We start from the raw sequence: 15,005 nt of genomic DNA on the forward strand, positions 1-15,005 counted from the left end.
TTAAAAATTATGAATAAAATTTTAAATAATAATAAAAAATAAAATCACTATTTTCACAAACTACAAAATTTATAAAAGATTTTGACAATAAATCAACCTTCAATAAATTATACTTTAGTCCTGTCAAAAAATTAAATAATTAATACATTAGATATTTTTATTTACGTACTAATATATATTATTGATTATTAAGTTATAATTAGTTTTTAATCTAATTTTTGGTAATTAAAATTTAAATGATCGAAATCATTAAATTCTAAATATTTTGCACTTAATCAATTTTATTTTTTATTGAAATAAAAAAAAAGATGAGTTGTTAACCAATTTTAAATTTAAATTTGACTAAGAAAATAAAAAAATAGTTTTGAATTTTATTTCATTAACCATAATTAATTTTATGATAAGAAATTATTTTGTATTTCATATTGTAAGATAGTGTAGTCATTTACTATTTTTTAATGATTTATCAAATAAAATATTGTAAGAAGTTAGAAAAAAATATATTTACCAATTCATAAAATACTAATTTATTTTTAATAAAATAAATTATATATTGAATAATAAAAGTTGTTTTTGATTTTTTTTCACACTAACTAATACTCAATGATGATGTTTTGGTAATGTTACAAAAAATATTAATTAATTTAATAGCTTTTGTAACGATATAAGTCTATAAGTTTGAAAACTTGAGAATTATGCCATAAAATATAATTGTTTTGACTTCAAAAATAAATATGATACCAACAAATAAAATTGTTTCGAGTAAATTTCAATAAAGATAAATCTCTATAAGTATTGTTATCAATAAAAAATTATTTTACTTTAAAGACAAATACTATTTTTTTCTATGAATTTTCTAACTCGGCAGGTCGATGACTAATCCACCATGTATTGATATTCTATTTATTAAGGGTTTGCCGTTAGCCAATTAATTAATATACACACAAAATGGGATTCAAACTCCAAATACTATACACCAATTAATTAATATAAAATGTAGTTCAAAAATATTTGTCAACTAAATCTCTAGTAATTTTCTAGCGGAATTGAGTTTATAAAAAGTATTATCCTCAAAATAAATGAATAAAAATCTAGACATGTAAACGCCGGAAATTATTTTCTTTATGGATGCAATGGTGGTGTATTGGTTAGATATTGGCCAAAGAGGAGAATTGCCGATGGGTGGAGCTCACCCTCAACACGCCTGGAACATGGTGGCTGAACGGGAGAGCGACGTGGTGGGCGTGAAGTGCAGCAGGGTTTCGCGGAGTTCCAATGCTGCTGCTGCACCACGCGGGGGGCGTGTTGCAGGCCTACCTGCATGCAGGGGACAACCCCCACCCCGAGAACCAGCGCCAATGTACCTCCTTCATGTATATATATGCACTCTTCGACTCTCTTCTTCTCCCATTCATCACACAGATGCTGAAGCCAAAAAATAAGAGAGAAGGAAAGAAAGAAGTGTGTCCGTGTTAGTGTGTAGGTTGTAGTGAGGAGAGTGTAGTGAGTAGTAGTGAGTTAAATTTATACGGCGAAAGAAAAAAATTATTAATTTAAGAGATTAAAAAAATGGTACGTAATTATATAGTACTCGAAGAACATATTATCAACTATTTGGATTATCCTATTTATGTAAGTTGACAAATTTTAATTTTTTCTGTATTTAAAGTTTATTTTATTTTTTATGTATTTATATTTTTTATGCATATATATTTTGTAATGAGAATATTATTTTGTGTATTTTATAAATATTTTAAGAATATAACAATAATTTTTATAAAATAAACGCTAATAATAATAATAATATGTAATTTTTTAATAATTTTTTATAATTTTTGTTATTATGAATATATTCAAGAATAAAAAATATTTTGACTTTTTAAAATTATATATGTTGCGTATATTAATACATAAATGTTATAATAAATTAAATATGTAAAATGTATAAAGTAGTATAATATATTGTTATTAAAAAATTGAAAAATAAATAATTTGATAAATAAAGATTATTAAATAATAGTGATAAATGCTATTTAATATTGTTATCGCATAAATTTTTTTTGTAAGGATTAAATATTTTATTCGACAAATAAATAAAGAATTTAAATTTTTAATAAATAAATAAATAAATAGATATGTAATGTTAAATATTTTAATAAATAAGATATTAAAATAAATACGTGAATGTTTATTAAAATATTTATAAGGATTATTATTTAATTAATGTAACATATATCTTTGTTGATGCAGTCTAACAGGAATTTGTTGGTGCGTAAACTAGATCCGCCACAGACGTGGAATCCGATGGTGGAGAACTACTTACGCGCCACGAGATTCTACCACGTCTCTAGGATTGGAGTCATAAAAGGATTTCACCCCATGTTAGCTGCTCTGGTTGAAAGGTGGAGGCCAGAAACTCACACCTTTGTATTGTCGGTCGGTGAGGTTACAGTGACATTAAAGGATGTCGCTCATATAATCGGCCTATCCATTGATAGAGAGCCTGTCAGTGGATGGACATATAGTAGTAGCGACTTTGTTCAAAGTCAGGGCATAGCGATATTCGGTCGTGAGCCATCAGTCAGTCATAATTCGAAGTCCTATATAAAGTTGGGTTGGGTTCGACGTATCAGAGACGCAGAGCCATTGGACACTGAGGAGTCCATCAGAAGATACGTCAGATGTCAAATCTTCTGTTTGTTAGGGTCGACCCTATTCACGGACAAGTCGACCGCATATGCCCATGCGAAATATCTACCATTACTTCGCGATTTCGAGCGGATCCATACTTATAGTTGGGGGTCAACATGTCTCGCATATTTTGCATACTCGCTTCATTAGTGATCGGTATGGTATTAAACTGTATTAGACCACTAAAAACTACAACCGGATTCCGATACAGAATTTTTCTCACTCTCATTAACGTACCGTTCTCCATGCTTTGATAGAGGCCGTTCTGCAGCTCCATTAATGTCATCGTGCATGGAACCACAAACGAAAACGGATTCTGGGACACAAACCTCACTCCCTCATGAGTATTATGTAGTATCTCACCGTTTCAATACACCACCAAATTTGCGGTACCCGCCATTACACTAACAACAACCTCAAAGAACACTCAAAACACACTCAAATCTTATTCAGTATGCAAAACACTATCGAGCTCTGCCTTATATAGAGGGTTGCCATTAACACGCCCCCACGTGCTACCTGTCTAAGCCAATCACGCTTTGACACGTGTCAGAACGTCCCCGCATACTGACTCAGCACGTCCCCCACGTGCTGCATACTTGGACCAATCAATCTTCGCTACGTCAGCACGCCCCCTGCGTGCTGACTCATCATGCCTGCCAAGTTTTACCCTCCTAGCCAACCATCCTTTGCCACGTCAGCACGTCCTCTGCGTGCTGACTAAGCACGCCTCCTATGTGCTGCCTAGTTGGTTCATCCACATCATACCACCTAACTTCCATGCCCCCACGTGATTAGGCAATATGTCTTTTGGCTGTTGTGCTTCCATCTGATACGTTTATCTATCTGTAATACACACACAGTGTGTTGTACTTCCATCTAACACATCCACCTATGTGTAATACACACAATACACACTGTACCTCCATTTCCTAACAATACACCACGATATTTTCCATATCTAAATTATTCGGCCTGTAAACGCAGTAGCAAATTTCTCTTAGTTGGGACTTGGGAGGTGGCTGTTATTCAGAATTCGGAAGGAATCAACAATGTTGTATGCAACAAGGTTTAGGGTTTCTGTTCGTCAAATCCCTAATTTTGTTCCACTCTCCACTCTCCCTCCCTTCCCTTCATCTTTCTGTTCATGGACAAGCCTTCACTTTCATTCTGAGCCTCCATCCCTTCGTGAAGTTGACGATGCTGTTGATTCCTTCACTCGCATGCTCTCTATGCGTCGTACTCCTCCCATCATCCAATTTAACAAGATTTTGGGATCCCTTGCCAAGACGAAGCATTTCCACGCCGCCATTTCCCTTTTCCAACAATTGCAAGCCACAGGAATTGCACCCAACATAGTCACTTTGAATATCTTAATCAATTGTTGCTGCGGCATGGGTCGGATCACTCTCGCTTTCTCTGTATTCGCCAAGATTCTCAAGATGAGTTTTCAGCCTGATACCATAACATTGAATACACTCACTAAAGGTCTCTGTCTCTCTGGTAAGCTTGAAAAAGCACAGCACCTTCACAACACAATGCTGGCTCAAGGATTTCAGTTTGATAAAGTTACTTATGGGACGTTGATCAATGGGCTCTGTAAGATCGGACACACATCAGCTGCTGTTCAAGTGTTGAGAAAGATCCCACGGCATGGAATTGTTCTTAGTGTCCTCATGTACAGTGCAATTATTGATAGCCTCTGTAAGGTTACACTTATAAATGATGCTTTTCATTTATACTATGAAATGCTTGCTAAAGGAATTTATCCTAATGTTATCACGTACAACACAATAATTTATGGATTGTGCCTTGCGGGTCAACTAAAGGAAGCAATTGATTTACTAAATCATATGATGCTGAAAAACATTACTCCAAATGTTTGTACCTATAGTACTTTGATTGATGGACTATGCAAGGAAGGAAAGATCAAAGATGCTAAGAGTGTGTTGGCTGTAATGACAAAAGATGGTGTGAAACCAGATGTGGTTACTTATAACAGCTTAATGGATGGATATTGTTTGGTTAAACAGGTAAATAAGGCAAAATATGTATTCAACACAATGGCCGAGAGTAGAGCGTTTCCTAATGTTTGGAGTTACAATATCATGATTAATGGCTTTTGCAAAAGTAAAATATTGATGATGCCTTGAATCTCTTCGAAGAGATGCAACGCAAGAACTTGGTTCCTGACACGGTAACTTAAAATACTCTAGTTGATGGCTTGGGAAAATCAAGGAGAATCCTTTGTGCCTTGGAGCTTCTTGAAAAGATGCATGATCGAGGTCAACCCGCTAATATAGTCACTTACAGTTCCTTGCTGGATGCTTTGTTCAATATGAAACAATATGACAAGGCACTTATGTTATTCAATCAAATGAAAGAGAGTGACATTGATCTAGATATATATACATACAATATACTTATAGATGGCCTGAGCAAAAGTGGAAGATTCAAAAATGCAAGAGAGATTTTTCAAGATCTTTCTGTTAAAGGCTATTGTCCAGACGTGAGGACATACACTATTATGATCAATGGGCTTTGCAAAGAGGGACTGCTTCATGAAGCATTGGCTTTCTTGTCAAAAATGGAAAACAATGGTTGCTTACCAAATGCTGTGACTTACGAAATAATCATTCGTGCTCTGTTTGAAAAAGGTGAAAATGATAAGGCGGAGAAACTTCTTCGTGAAATAATATCTAGAGGCCTATTGCAAGGATAAAGGTTGGTGAGATTCTTCTTGTTAGACATCACAAAATGTTGTTTGTATCTCTTTCTTTTTAACTTGTGTTTTGTTACCATCTTCTCTATCATCTTTCCATTCCATACTAATGCTTTTAGATCTTCACATGATTGTGTTTCTTTATTCTGCTTTACCCACACCTAATGCTTTTAGATCTTCACATGATTGTGTTTCTTTATTCTGCTTTACCCACACCTAAGTGTTTTCTTTGTCGTTGCTTATTTTATGGCATTTTCGGTGACTAGATGGCTGTTATATATGGCTTGTGGGATCTATCATTATTTCCTTTTTTGTTTTTGTAATTATATATGTGCATTGATGTTAATTTATTCCTAAGCTGAAATGGTTGTGATCTTCATTACTCTAAGGGAATCCTTGTTAGTTGTGAAGCTTCCCTGCACTCTTATTGTCTTTCGATCTTTTCATTTCCCCCGTATTTAAAGTAAACTCCCCCATAATTATTGTCTTTCGGGAAATGATTGCTAGAGGCTTATTAAATGGTTTATAGAAGGTAAGACACATCAACTTAAATTAATAATTTTTCTATTATTGTTGAAATTATTACAGAACTTGGTAAATTTTGTGGCAATTGGATTGGAAGATTTGGGAATCATCATGAACTCAATAGCAGCGGTTTTGGTTATCTCATTATTATGAATGAATTTTGAACTTTTGTTATTGGGTGACTTTTGAGTCTCTCTTTGTTGCCATGGCTATAATGCATCCTGTTTTGGTGGATATTCTTTGTTGTAACTGATTCGTTAGTGCTTAAGATTTCTTAATAGTAACCTAGAGCTCATGATTGGTGTGATGAGCAACTGTGCTTTATTTGATTGAATTTTCCTAGGAAAAGATATGTAGTGCCAAGAGCCTAAGATTAATGACATAGGTATATGATTTTCACTGCTATCTTTAAAACAAATTCATCTGCCAAATGCATGACCCCACTTTTTTGTTAACTGTTTTTGATGTTTTGCTATTTCTTACAATCTGATGACAGTTGAAGAAATCTGTATGTTAAAGTATGTTATCACACAATGTGAATTTGGTTAATATGGTTTAAATATGAAGTATCTTAAAACCTTTGGTCATTTTCATAGTTAGTGTTACTCAGCTGTAATTCTTAGAAACTTAACCAACCGAACATATGTACATATGAAATAGCTCTTCACAGAGATTTTCTGTTAATGTGTAGTTGAACTGTTTCATTACTTGTTGAAATCCTATATAGGGATTATTGCGTTGACTTTGTTTAAACATGTTGAAAAAGCTTTTATTATTAAAACATGGTTTGGAGTTTTGTTGTTTGTTATTAGCTACACCTGTCTTAAAAGATCTGGTGATTCTAATTCCAATTACAATTGTTTTTACACCTATTTCTTTGGTTTTTCTAAATCTTCTTTGCATTGTGATGGCTGAGATTAGGATAAAGAATTAAAAGTGAAACAATGTTGTACAATTTGAGGTTGCATTTTTTTAGAATTTCTTTGAATGTTAGTACAATTTCTTTTGGGATCAAAAGTTGAACTATGATATAGTCTCATTACTGATTAACGTATTTTATCAAACTGATTTTGACCTTGTATTGGTAGTTGAGTATTTTGGATTCTTGACATGGATTTCATCTTTGTTCCACGAGTAATACCGATCTACCTTACTGATTCCTAGGTACACTGAAGCATGTTAAGTTGCAGCATGGGGCAGACAAAAATTGAACTTCTCCAGTATGAATTTTCTTTATACTTGGATTTCAATTTGTCTCCTTAATAAATTGAGACACTCGAATTAATATTTTCTAAGCTTATTTGGTTTCTAGTTGAACCCATACTCATTGGATTTTAAGCTTCAAAATCAGTTTTAGATGGAAGTGACTATAGTTGCTTTCACAAAAATCACTCTTCAGACTGCATTAGTAAACATAAATTAATTCATCTCAAACAACATAGAATATGTTTGATGTTGCTATATTCATTAAGGAATTAATCCTAGCATTATTAAATTAGGTTGTTCATATACTATTATTTTGTGGTGCATCTCAAAATCTTAGCATTATTTTGAGGAATTACTTTGATTAAATTTTCCTTTTTCACAAATAAGTACAGGAAATATTCATTTGATCTTGTGAAGGGTATAATCATGGTTTATTTTAATGCTGGTGTTGAAACCATTACAGAAGCAAATCGGTGGTTCTCAAATGCCACAAACCAGAGACAATGTAAGCATGAGAAGGCTCAATCATGGAATATGTATCAATAACTAAGGTAAGACCAATATATTGTTGATGTTGAAAAGTTATGAACTGCAATGTATGGGAATGAACCATATCAAAAGGATAAAATGTAGTCAATTTAATCTGATAAATGCATAATTACATAAGAAATTTAATCTTTGATTATTATTTTCTTCTTACTTTTACTCTTAAACAAACTCTATTAAAAAAAATTGCTGCAATGTCATTTCTATAATTCTATGGAAGGTTACATTACAATATATATATATATAAGGGATGATTCAAATAGCTTTTCACTTTAGACATTGTTTTTGGATTCAAGCTTTAACCAGAACGCATCAAAATTGCACACAGAGACTATCATTTTTCTTTCAAGAACCTCTCAATGGAACTATTCTACTAAGTACTATCATTGACATGTTTTGGGAGGAAGAGCTCTTTGCAACTGAATGCTACAAGAGGTAGCATTTCAGGGGCCAAATCCAAATTATTGAGGGGGATTCTTATTTGTACAAATGGTACTTCAAACTTGGAACGAGCATGAAGGAATTAATGATACTTTTTTATCTTTTGAGTTGTTCTGCCGGATCGATCACTCAAGACCTTTGGTCTCTACCCAGACCTGATGAAAAAAATGGGATCACTTCTTATGGACTCATTGAGAATGATTCTGATTAAGTTCATGGCCTATTAGAAGTAGAAGGTGCTCTGGTGGGATCCTCACAGATAAAAAAAGGTTGCTGTCAGTTTGATAATGATCGAGTGACATTGTTTTTTCGGTCCGAACCAAGGAATTCCTTAATATGATATAAAAAAGATCTTGGTTTATGTTGATTAGAGATTTCTCAATGAAAAATATGAATCGGAGTTTGAAGTAGGGGAAGGAGTCCTCGACCCGCAACAGATGGAGGAGGATTTATTCAATCACATAGTTTGGGCTTCTAGAATGACACTTTCTTCTTTTCATGCTCTGCCACTTCATTGTCTAAGGAGGCTTTAGCAATTTTGGTGATGAAAATGAATAGAATGCCTAAGAAGAATAATTATTATTATTAAATCTCCAAAAGAAAATTTGGATGAAATCAAAGCTAAAAGGAGAACGAATTTTCTAAATATTTTCGTTTTTACACTTGATAAGATCGTGTTATCTTGTGTTTTTTTTTTATTATTATATAACTTGTTGAGGATGCAAATTATCTTTTGACTCCAATGTATAACTCAGTTGAAGGATTTTTTTCCTTTTTTTTTTCAGAAACTCTTTCATAGTGGTGGTCAAAGCTTAATTGAGAATAAGAAAATAAGTGAGTATAGCTGCAAAAAAGTAAATATTACATGTATATTAGAGAGTATAAATATCCTGTATATGGAATGCAAAATATGGAAGATATAGCCTGCAAAACTTGTAGATAATGAAACTTAATCATAAAAGTTGTAAAGGATAAAGCGTTGAGAAGGTAGTGCTCTAAGCTTACAGAGAATGAAGACTTGATCCAGAACCTGAGCTCTTATATATTGAGTACGGAAGGCAATAAACACATTTTGGAACAAGGAATTTTATAGGAGAGGGGCAAACAAATACAAAATAAAATAAAAATGTCATACGACAAAAAATTAATAAAATATAATCTATAAAATGTATCTCAAGTCAATAATTATATTATATCGTATACAAACGATTAAAAAATATAAATCAATTTAGGTTAGTCTAATAGTTAACTTACTAATCTGCTTAAGCAAGTGTCAGGGTTTAAATCCTGCTTGGTACATGTAGCAATCCATTGGCTAGTGGCGAATCCTTAAATGGAGTTCTAACTCGCGATGAATTAGTCCTTAAACTATTAAATTAGGGGATATTGTGAGAAAAAAAAAAAGAAATTAAATAATATATCTTAAGATCTTGGTATTCAAGTTGTAGTTAACAATAATTTATGGAACTAGGTCGTTATAGAGTCGTTATAGTATTGTTATAGTATTGTTATTTAAAGTACTTAATTATGCACTAAGATATTATGTATCTATTACAGTCTATCAATGTTCTTCTTTTATATTAACCTTTGATCTCTATGTAATATAATCTAATGGTCTAAAAATGCTTATTTTATAGAAATGTGATGAATAGTAAATGTATTATGAGAAGTCACTTTTTTTAACTTCTTAATTTCTTGGTGCTTTCTGTGTTCTATTTTTTTATTATTATTTTGGTAAAAATAATTTCTTGGTTCTTTCTGTTTTTAATTTTTTATTATTATTTTGGTTCTAATATTTAGGTCAAATTCTAATTTGATGAATGATATTTTAAACATTTTATTTTAGTGCAGAATAATTTTGCACGAGTTTAATATTATTTCACTTTTAAATTTGATACAAATTCTTTGTTTCAGGAAATATTTTGTATTAGACTATTGAGATTTAAAGTACTTAATTATGCACTAAAATGTTATGCATTTATTAGAGTCTATCAGTGTTCTTCTTTTATATTAATCTTTGATTTCTATATAATATAATCAAATAGTCTATATAAATATGGGATGTTCTATAAGCAGATAATTGTTGTTCTCATTTAAAAGATACCATCTTCTTTAGTGGATAAATTTGATGATTCGTATTTTATTTTGCTTTTTTTTTAGTTTAAAAAGCCATTTTTTAAATACAGTTATTTTGTTTGATATGAAAAAGTCATTTTTTTAGATACGCGTGGTTTCATCTCCGATGTGGAGAGCTATCCGCGTTTCAGGCCCGCAGAGATCCAAGCTGGACGTTCTTCTCCAGCGTGGCTTCTCCTCAGGAACGGTGCATGTGCTCTTCTTTGCTTTCGCTGTCAGCTATCTTTTCTTGCGATTTCTTCACGCAAGCCCCTTTTATTGCGGATTTAGTTTATCAGGTAATCATGAAATTGAACCCAAGCCCATTTGTTTTCATCTGCTGCTTCCCTCTGCCCTACCAAACGTTGTCTACAGCCTCTGTTTCTTTGGTCTTAGGTTCCTTGTTATTCATTGCATGTTAATGATTTTTCCATAGAGTCTCAAATAGAAGATCTGCAACCAATCAATCAGGTACACTCTTCTGGTCCCTTTACTTCCAAACCTATTTTCGTCTTCATCGTTTTCCTTTTTTTTTCATTGTGTATATCCTTGTGATCAAATTTCGTATCTCTTATACTGTTAATCCAGGTTTTACTGTCTAGGGTTTGTGAATCTGCTAATTTGCGAATTGTCTATCTGGCTTCGTATGTTTCTAGGTTCATGTTCTTTTTTACATTATTTGGAAGTTGATGTTAATTTGAATATGGTCTATCAATTGGATTCATCTTCTTCACCTTCATTGTCTGCAATTTCGTGTTAATTTGATTATCATTTCTCCTTTGTTAGCTCTTGAGATTTTTTTATGTGGTTTGTCTATTTTATTGATATTTTGGTTTCTATAATGATTAGAAAGATGAAATTTCTACTTATGTTTTCTTATATTTATGGATCATGGTTTGGTCTTGTCAGTCATTGTCTAGGTATCGGGTTTCTACCTAATCTACTACATCAGCGGTGATGTGATTGGGAGAGTTTTTCCAACAAAGTGAGTTTATAGATCCATCCTCTCCTATTGGAGTTTTGCATTTCGATTTTCCTTCTCATTCAATAATCCATTTAAATTGTTTGTTAAATTGTTTAATTTTATTTTTTTATTTTTTTAATAAAAACTATTTTATATTTCATCTGTTTTATTTCGTAGACATAAAGTTGTTTGTGCTGAATTTAATAGCTTCATTGAGAAAGGATTGGGTGTTGTGACACCAAATTGGCATCATTGTCCTCTGTTATCTTCCCCTAAAAATGTCTTCCGCACATATAATAATGTTCTTTCATATATTATGTGTCTTTTTGAAAATATTAAATTTTATTCAAAAATTTGATTATTTACTTTTTTAATTCTAATATTATTTTTTCCAAAAAGATAGAAAAAAATTATATTATTAATATATTAATAAAAAAAATATGACCATCTTATTAATGAAAAATAATTATTTATCTTCTTACAGCAAGAAAAGTCATATGATACCAATACAAGTTTCATTTTAATATTATAAAAAAAAATTATTTTAATCTTAATTAGACTCGGTCCATACAATTTTATTTTATTTTTGTTATTTCTAAGATATATATTTAGGTAATATATATTATTAATAGTAAATGTATTATGAGAGAAGTCACTTTTCTTAACATCTTAATTTCTTGGTGCTTTTTGTCTTCTATTTTTTTTATTATTTTGGTAAAAATAATTTCTTGGTGCCTTCAATCTTCTATTTTTTTTATTATTATTTTGGTTCTAATATTTGGATCAAATTCTAATTTGATGTCTAATATTTGAAATATTTTATTTTAGTGCAGAATAATTTTGCACGAGTTTAATATTATTTCACTCTTAAATTTAGTACAAATTTTTTGTATTAGAAAATATTTTGTATTAGAGTATTGAGATTTAAAGTACTTAATTATGCACTAAATTGTTATGCATTTATTAAAGTCTATCAATATTCTTCTTTTATATTAACATTTGATTTCTATATAATATAATCAAATGTTCTATATAAATATGGGATATTCTATAAGCAGATAATTATTGTGCTCATTTAAAAGATACCCTCTTCTTTAGTGGATAAATTTGATGATTCATATTTTCATATATTATTTTGATTCTTTTTTTTAGTTTAAAAAATCATTTTTTAAATGCAGTTATTTTGTTTGATATGAAAAAATTATTTCATTACGTGGTTTTGAAAATATTCAATTTTATTAAAAAACTAAGTTATTTACTTTTTTTTAATTTGATATTTTTTTTTTCTAAAAAAAGAAAAAGAAAGTGTATCCTTAATATATTAATAAGAATAAAATATGACCATTTTATTAATAAAAAATAATTATTTATCTTTTCTTAGAAAAAAAAGTCAGATGATATTAATGCAAATTTGATTTTAATCTGTCAACAAAATTTGATTTTAATCCATATTATATCTTTTGTTAGAAAAAATTTTTTTTGGTGCCTTATGTCTTCTATTTTTTATTATTATTTTGGTTCTAATATTTGGGTCAAATTCTAATTTTTTTGTCTGATATTTTAAGTATTTTATTTTAGTGCAGAATAATTTTGCACGAGTTTAATATTATTTCATCTTAAATTTGGTACAAATTCTTTGTATTAAAAAATATTTTGTATTAGATTATTGAGATTTAAAGTACTTAATTATGCACTAAAGTGTTATGCATTTATTAGAGTCTATCAATATTATTCTTTTATATTAATCTTTGATTTCTATATAATATAATCAAATGGTCTATATAAATATGGAATACTCTATAAGCAGATAATTGTTATGCTCGTTTAAAAGATATCCTCTTCTTAATTTATTATGTGGTTTTGATGGTATTAAAATTTATTAAAAAACTTGATTATTTATTTTTTTAAATCTGATATTGTTTTTTCCAAATAAATTGAAACAAACTGTATTGTTAATATATCGATAAAAATAAAATATCATAATTTTATTAATGAAAAATAATTATTTATTTTTTTATACAAAAAATAGTCACATCATACCAATGCAAAATTGATTTTAATTTATCATACAAAAATTTGATGAAAATCTAAATTATACTCTATTCATACAATCTTATTTTATTTTTGCTATTTTTAACATATATATTTAAATAATAAATATATTATTAATAATAAGTTTTTTATAATGTTATATATAAATTTTTTCTTGGCACCTCTTAACATAATTTAGTTAATTTATCCAAATCTTAATTGATTTTGTTTTTTTCTTTTGTTAGTTAAAACGTATCTTTTTTAATAGATAAACCAGATTTTTATTTCTTAAAAAAATCAATTCAAATTGTTTTTTTAATATATTGAATTTCCATAAAATTCAAAAATTAAATATCTAAAATGATTGATACTTTTTTTACTATCAGTCTAAAAATACTTTGTTGCAGAATTTTGTTTTTATTAATATAATCCTCTCAATTTAACCATAACCCTAATTAAAGTCAGATAATGTGAGTTTAACTAATTTTGTTTTGCCAAATTCATTACTTTCAGTTCATTAGGATCCTTAAAAGACCTTTCGACCTCAGCCCGTCTTCTTCATCCCTAACCTCACTCCATCCGTCGCACCATCTCCGTACTGCCTCCCTGGGCTGAGGTTTCTGCTTCTCTCCTGGGTTTTGGCCACATGCAGAGAAGGTATGGGTATCTCTGCGATTCCATTCGATTCCACCACGAGGGTGTTCTTCTCTTCATTGCGTGTGTTCTTTCTCCGCCACGAGGGTTCCTTTGTCTCTCTCTGTCGATCATACATCATGCTCCATCTCTATTTCTCTGTTTTGGATAGCAGATGTCGTCACTGCGGTTCAAGAGGTATATATGGTCTATGGGTCCATTCTCCTCCTTTTCAATCTTTCTGGTTTCCTTCTCCAATTTCAATTTTTTTCCTGTTAATTGTTACTGTTTTCTTTATCCATCGTTTAATTTTGAGTTGTTTAGTTTCTGATTTAATCATGGTGATTGTTACTTGTTTTTCTAAATCAATGGTTCTCTCCTATGTTTGTACTTTTGGTGTTTATGTGAAAAATTTTGTTCTTGGAAGTTTTGCTGATTATAATTTATATAATTTTCTTTCTACTATTGGATTGAAGTTAACTGTAGTGTTAGGTATACTTGATTGATGAAATTCTATTTTTGCTTTATTGTGAATTGTCAAATCAACTATATGTGGTAGGTATTTGCTTGTTTTGAAAATGGCACTTTGTGGTTTTTATGAAAAACATGGTTTTTGGGCATACTTTGGTGGGACATAACTTGGACTACGGATCTCTGTTTTGTGCCAAATCTATTTAGAAATGAAATTGGATCCGGGATGTCCATGCCGTTTGAAGAACGTGTGAAAAACGATTTAAAATGAGAAAGTTATGTCCGTTGGAAGATTGGGGTTTAAATTGGTGAATTCTGCAGCTTTTAACTTAGAAAATTTTTAGCAGAATGACCCCTTGCGCGTGGGCGCACTTGGCGCGTGCGCGCCGTTCTTCCTGAAAATGCCATCCATGTGTGCGCGTGATGTGCGCGGGCGCGCCGATTGTGCTACACCCAATGCCCAGCCATTTTCAATAGACTTATGCCAGAACTGTGCCAGTGTTGTGCCTGGGGCATGAGAACACCCACGCGTACGCGTGGTTGTCGCGTACGCATCGATTGGCAACCTTTTAATCCACGCGTTAGCGTGCATGACGCTTGCGCGTCGATGAGTTTTTGAGGCCATCCACGCGTGCGCGTGGAGTGCGCATACGCGTGGCC

The 15,005-nt window shown here is 31.1% G+C and overlaps 1 pseudogene; it reads left to right on the forward strand.

Moving 5' to 3' along the window:
- The first annotated feature begins 3,569 nt into the window (after nucleotides 1-3,569).
- LOC107477546 (pentatricopeptide repeat-containing protein At1g62930, chloroplastic-like) lies at nucleotides 3,570-8,818 on the forward strand (annotated as a pseudogene).
- The last annotated feature ends 6,187 nt before the right edge of the window (nucleotides 8,819-15,005 follow it).

The sequence above is a fragment of the Arachis duranensis genome, chromosome 3 (assembly GCF_000817695.3).
Source record: "Arachis duranensis cultivar V14167 chromosome 3, aradu.V14167.gnm2.J7QH, whole genome shotgun sequence".
NCBI classification, from domain to species: Eukaryota; Viridiplantae; Streptophyta; class Magnoliopsida; order Fabales; family Fabaceae; genus Arachis; species Arachis duranensis.